This window comes from Medicago truncatula, chromosome 2 (genome assembly GCF_003473485.1).
Source record: "Medicago truncatula cultivar Jemalong A17 chromosome 2, MtrunA17r5.0-ANR, whole genome shotgun sequence".
Taxonomy (NCBI): Eukaryota; Viridiplantae; Streptophyta; class Magnoliopsida; order Fabales; family Fabaceae; genus Medicago; species Medicago truncatula.
The window spans coordinates 45,053,992-45,060,034 of NC_053043.1; the positions used below are offsets into that span (position 1 = coordinate 45,053,992).

Consider the following 6,043-nt stretch of genomic DNA (forward strand, 5'->3'; position numbering starts at 1 on the left):
TATGGTGGAAGATAATATATTATAGGGTTAATAGTGTTTTAACCCCCTGTAATATAGGTCATTTCCGGTTTTACCCCCTGTAAAATATATTTTTTGGATTTCGTCCTTGTAATTTGATGATTTTTGGTTTTGGACCTTCATGAATTTTGACAGTACAAAATCGAAGATATGATAGGGGGTAAATCGAAATTTTCTCAAATTAACAGGGGGTAAACCAAAATTTTCTCAAATTACAAGGTGGTAAACCTAAATTTGCTCAAATTACAGGGAGTGAAATTTTCCATGAAGGTCCAAAACAAAAAAATCTTCAAATTATAAGGATGAAATTCAAAAAAAATATTTTACAGGTGGGAAAACCGGAAATGGCCTATATTACAGGGGGGTAAAACACTATTAACCCTATATATGTATGTTCGTTCCATATGTAATTGTGTTGAATGTAAGTAGGGATTTAATTTAATGATGTGTAATGAGTAGTTTAATTATGGACACTTTGTAATGTTTTGATGAATTTCAAACGTTTGTTTAATTTTAACCAAATGTCGGTTTAATTTAATTATGAACAATTGTAAAAGATATTGTATTTATCTTCATTATGTCCGAGTTTCAATCTTGTATGAATTATATTACCTTTGGAAATGCTCTGGTTTAATTACAGGTAAAAATGGCTCGGAAATACTTAGAATTATGCAGAACCCACTGTCTGCATAATCAGATTTCCTCGGCAGTTAACTGTCGCCGGTTTCCTAAAACCTCGGTAGCAAACTGCCGAAGGGCATTTTCGTATTTTACTCGTGCGACACAGCCAAACAACATGTGGGAACAACAATACTCTTTCTATACAACACTTTGATGACTAATCTAGAAAGTGGGTAGGTTAAAAATTTCACAAATGAATAGAAAAACCAATAATTTTGAGTTGAAAAAGTTCCGATACACTACACTCACAACTTTGAAATCTAATCTAATCATATTCAAATTAGGTCAAAACAATCAAAATTAAAAAAAAAAAAACTCAACCTCTTCATCAGGCTTGCAGATAGTTTCATCAACTGCCCGCTTATTTAATCATATGCATCAGGAACAATCGATGTTGGAAGTAGATAAATAAAGTAGTAAGTAGAAGAATTGAGAAGCAAGTATAGTAGATGATACTTGGTCACCGTTAAATGTTATGAGTGGACCACATGAAGATAAGAGGCATCACTCCACCTTATCTCTTAACAGCAACGTTTATGATCTCTTAATTCATAAGAATTAGTTTTCTTATATGTTAAGTATGGAGGCCTACAAATAATGCATTCTTGTATTATGGTAAAAATTAATTTGTGAGAATCAAGTATAGTGTTACAACAATTCTCTCTCTCTCGCTGCATATGTGTATGTGAGATTTGTGTTGTGTTTATGTCCCATTAATATCAATAGCAATAGAACAGACATTAAGAATAGACATTTGTCTACAGGAGAGTAAGAAATAAGAGTCTTGAAATTAAAGAGAATCAATACTTTATTGTTATCACACTTACCTTCATGATTTCAAGAAATTACAATAGAAACCTACACAAAAAAAAAAAAAAAAAAACCAAATCAAAATAAGTCAGAACACCGATTTGTAAATTCACAAACTACAAAACCAACAAAACCAAACTCACAATAAATCAAAATACGAACCAATCACCTTGGTTTGTGAAAGTAAGCTACAAAAGTACCAAAATCCACTCTCCACAATCTGCTACATTGCAGCAACTCTCTTTACAAAAATATAATTGAACCTCCTTCTTAAGCAATCTGCTACGTTGCAGCAGCTCTCTTTACAAAACAAAAGATTATAAATAAGGATTAAAATTGAAATTATGAGGGATGATGAAACAATAGCATAAAAATAAAAACTAAATAAACAGGGAGGTAAAATATAAAAGAGAACCCTAAAAAGTTTACAAAATATTATTGAAAACCAAAAAAGAAATTGGAATTGTGAACAAAAATAAGAAATAAAACTCCCCTAAATTCTTACTGTATAAAGTCTTTATGATGAATTGGTTTTGATAATTAAAAGAAAGAGGGAGTACCGAATTGGCAACAAATGAAGGAGAATCGAGCTGAAGCTACACGTTCTTACCCTTCTAGTGAGAAACGGCAATGTTTTTTCCGACGGAAGCTTCAAAGTCGGAGCTAGAGACAACATCGATGGCTTTGAGATTGCCCGCGACAATGAATTTGGTTATCTTCTTCCTGATTGAGAGATAGGGCAACAAAGAGAAAGAAACGAAAAATGAAGGAGATGCCATTTCAGAGAATCCCAATGCAGGAAGAGCTACATGAGAGACAATGAGAGAGAGAGAGAGAGTTTAAGATGAATGTGGGAAATGGCAGAGAAGACATTGGAAAATGAGAGTTACTATTAACCTTGAAAATGAAAAAGGGGTGACTACTAATGCTGATTACGATAAGCACTCAGAAGAATTGAATGCTTGCACGGAGGGAAAATGCGTCGCACTGGTCTTTTAGAATAGAAAATATAGAGGTGGAAGACAATGCATTAGAAGAATCGTCTTTAAAAAAATGATTTATTGAGAGTATCAAGACTCATTCATTATGCTCATTTACAACACAATCTCAAACATCTTTGTGTTCCACCATCATCAATTGGTGTGACTTATATTCCCTTTTCTCTTCTCTTTCCACTTGACTTGGTTGATGAAGTATTCACAGCTTTCAAACAATCCTATACAAAACGATAAAATTAAATTTAAAACAAATTTTGAATTTCCTTTGTGTGTGTGATGGACACAAACTTATATCATAACCTAAAAGCAAAGTTAGTTTATTGTAGAACAATTAAATATTCGGTAAAGCACCCAATATAACAATATAACATTGATTTTAAATAAGAAAAGAATGACAATAACTTAATACAACTCAATTGACCACATGGTTCTTGTAGAAAAAGAATGTACACATAACACAACCAAGATTCATAAAGCACAACTTACACCAAGCATTGAGGAGAGGATGAGGATATAGGATGCCGAAGTTTGGCTCACAAAAGACTCATGTCCACATTGTAGACACCAGACAAAAAACATACTGAGCTACCAATTCCTTTCAAAAGGCTAATCACAACTAACTATAACTTATAACACCTTTAGATCTCCTATTAAAGAATCAATGTCAACTGATCAACGCAACTACTATTAGTTACTATGCACATTTTTTTTACAAATTTTTCCTCACATGCTTCTAGTTTTTGATAACCCTATTCTTATGAATTTCTTTTTAAGTTATGAAGATACTTTTTATGGAAGAACACCACTATAGTTAAAGTTATTAACTCCTCATTCATAGCTGTATAAACAAAATTAGAACCAACGGAGAGTCCTCGAAATAGTTTCTAAAGAGAAATACATATTACTACATTTGACAAAAAAATAAAATATTAGTGTGACAATAATATGGTCTTGGTCACACGGCTAAAGTATAGGAATGAAATAAAGTACTTCTAAGTCAAAATTCAAACTGCAACATGGCAGTTCAGACAACATTAAAATTTAAACTATATTACACATAAGTAATCCTTACAACAACTGATTGTTTTTGCTGCCCCTTTACTTTACAAACTTGTACATACCAAAATCATGGTAGACCTTTGTTTCTTTATTTCATTCCTTAACATCTTGCACTCATATTCTACAACATCATTAGTGTAATATTGATCATTGGCAGGGTCCTTCGGCAACCTTGTTGAACAATAAACTAATGAATGAATAGTGTAATATTGGTAATTTGGTATTCAAAAGAGTCGATAGACCAAAAAAAGGCTAATGCAAGTCATAAGCATTTCACAAAATAATGATTGAAGAACAACATATGCAAAAAAAATATTGTTACACTGAGCTAGCCTAGTAAATATTACATAAATTACCAACTACAGTACTTCCTGTATCAGCCTGGATTTCAAAATACCTCAACTAAAAGTGGAATGAATAAAACTGACATTTTGGTGCATGAAAAGAAGCAGAAGAGAGGTGTACATGGTTCATTTATGACCATGCTGCAACCCTTTTCAATGACTCAGATCCCTTGTGAAGATCGGACTCTGAATGCGCTGCAGAAACAAATAATCTAATTCATAGAGGTAATCGACACTTGTCCAATGTCGATCTTCTGGAAGCCACCACAAATACAGAATCTTCTTTCAAAACCTGTGGAATGCAGAACATTAAGTACCAACAAAACTGAAAATAAGAAATGTATATTGCTCAGTCAAAAAATAAACAAACATCTTCAGACTGCATTTCTTACATGCTCGGCAATATTTTCAAGCAGCTGTAGGTTATCTTTCAAAGAACCCATTGAATTCCTTAAAATCAAATAAACAATTGGCGACTCTGGATGACTTGCAATTGTGAAGCCTGGTATTTTCGACACCCCTGCAGTAGCCAATGTATCAGAATCAAAGTTCTTAAATTATAAAATCAATGTTTTATACGCTGGCAAAGGCATAAATAAACATCAATTCATGACAGTAGCAATGAGATCAAACCCTCCCTTTCCATAACACATCAATGTTGCTCTTCAACTTTGCTAATAGATTGGGATTTTCCTCAAGGACGTCAATAGCTGTAATGGCAGCACTTGCAAGATATGGAGGCAAAGAAGCAGAAAAGACATAGCCAGAATATCGCTGCCAAATTTGAAAACATAAAGATATTAGAGAAGGGAAATGGATGAGAAGGCATTATCAACCAAGATGTAAGTTATGCACATCGCTTAATCATGCAAATTTTATAGTTTGGACCTGCAAATTCAGGTATTAATGAAAGGTACTCACATGTCAATTCCTTTTGTGGTTGCTTCTTTTAGGTACTCACATGTCAATTCATCGTTCATGTCAATTCTTTTTCCTCTGTCTCTTCTAGCGATGGAGAACACGAATAATTAACTCAAATGCAAATTCTCAACAGCCAGCCTCTATGACACTTATTGCTAAAAGAAGTATCGGTTATTGGATCAATCCTACAAAACTACTTCTCGTCACAGTACCAACAAAACACAATACATATTTGGATTGATCTGCATCCAATAAAAAGTATTAGTTATCTGGATCAATCTTACAAACCTATTCTTTCAAAATATAATCCAGAAAATATAGAGGAAGAGAATATAGTGAAACTGATCAATCTGTGATCAGTGGAAGAGAGATAGTTATCTGGATCTGCAAATAATTTTATTGAAAAAAAACAAACAGAAAATCTGTGAAAGAGAGAGAACAGAAGAAGAGCGTTGGCCTTCTTTACCCATCCTCCTCCTAGCCTGCGTTTATACACAACACTTCAACCCACCACCACCATCAACTTTTTTCTCTGCTGTCCGCCGCCGTCGATGAAATCAAAACACAATTCATAACCTGGGTTTTGATCGTACTTTAATGGGTATTTGTAAAAATTTTATTGAATTTTGTTAAGGATGGAAGTGAAAATAACAGGGGCGATGGTTTCAGAGAAGAAAACAACACCAGAAACATTAATTTATCTCCATCGGAGATGAAAGGTTCCAGCGGCGGTGGTAATGAAAGAAGAGCTGACGGAAACAAAAAACAACAACCACATGCCGATGTCGGTTCCGACGATGATGACAGTTGCGGTGGCGAAGAGCTCATTAAATGACCGTTGTACATGTGAGGAGGGACGTGGTCGCTGGCAGAAGAGAAAAATATCATGGCAGTTTGGTAGATGTGCCGAGATGAACCAGGAGAAATGGGTGTATTTCTTATGTTTTCATAACATTTTTTGTTTAAAATTTTTTGTTGGAAACAAACTTTGTTGGTATCCAGCAATTTTTGTTGGAAACAGAGATATGAAGTGGGCGCTATTAAATGCCATACCATAATCCCTATGCTTTACATGCATGCATCCGCAGAATGCAAAGATTGTGGGAGGGAAATTTAGATTTTGAGCTTACCTTGCTGAGTAGGAAAAGCATTAACAAAAATTAAATGCTTGGGTGATGGAGGGAAAATATTAGGTTAGAATTAGGGTTATCA

At 34.0% G+C, this 6,043-nt stretch overlaps 2 long non-coding RNA genes across 4 annotated transcripts; both read right to left on the bottom strand.

Annotated features, from left to right (window-relative positions):
* Positions 1-1,288: 1,288 nt before the first annotated feature.
* LOC112419042 (uncharacterized) lies at positions 1,289-2,826 on the bottom strand. Of its 2 annotated transcripts, none has more exons than XR_005644211.1 (3): positions 2,120-2,826; positions 1,672-1,809; positions 1,289-1,557 (listed from the first exon to the last, which is right to left on the bottom strand). It is a non-coding gene; the product is annotated as an uncharacterized lncRNA (long non-coding RNA). The 2 variants fall into 2 exon arrangements; XR_003009066.2 differs by having other exon boundaries at positions 1,679-1,809; positions 2,120-2,817.
* A 751-nt stretch (positions 2,827-3,577) lies between these two features.
* On the bottom strand, positions 3,578-5,829 carry LOC25487723 (uncharacterized). 2 transcript variants are annotated; one of them, XR_005644212.1, is made up of 4 exons: positions 4,832-5,827; positions 4,303-4,684; positions 3,964-4,202; positions 3,578-3,737 (listed from the first exon to the last, which is right to left on the bottom strand). It is a non-coding gene; the product is annotated as an uncharacterized lncRNA (long non-coding RNA). The 2 variants fall into 2 exon arrangements; XR_003008983.2 differs by lacking the exon at positions 3,578-3,737 and having other exon boundaries at positions 3,866-4,202; positions 4,832-5,829.
* Positions 5,830-6,043: the final 214 nt, after the last annotated feature.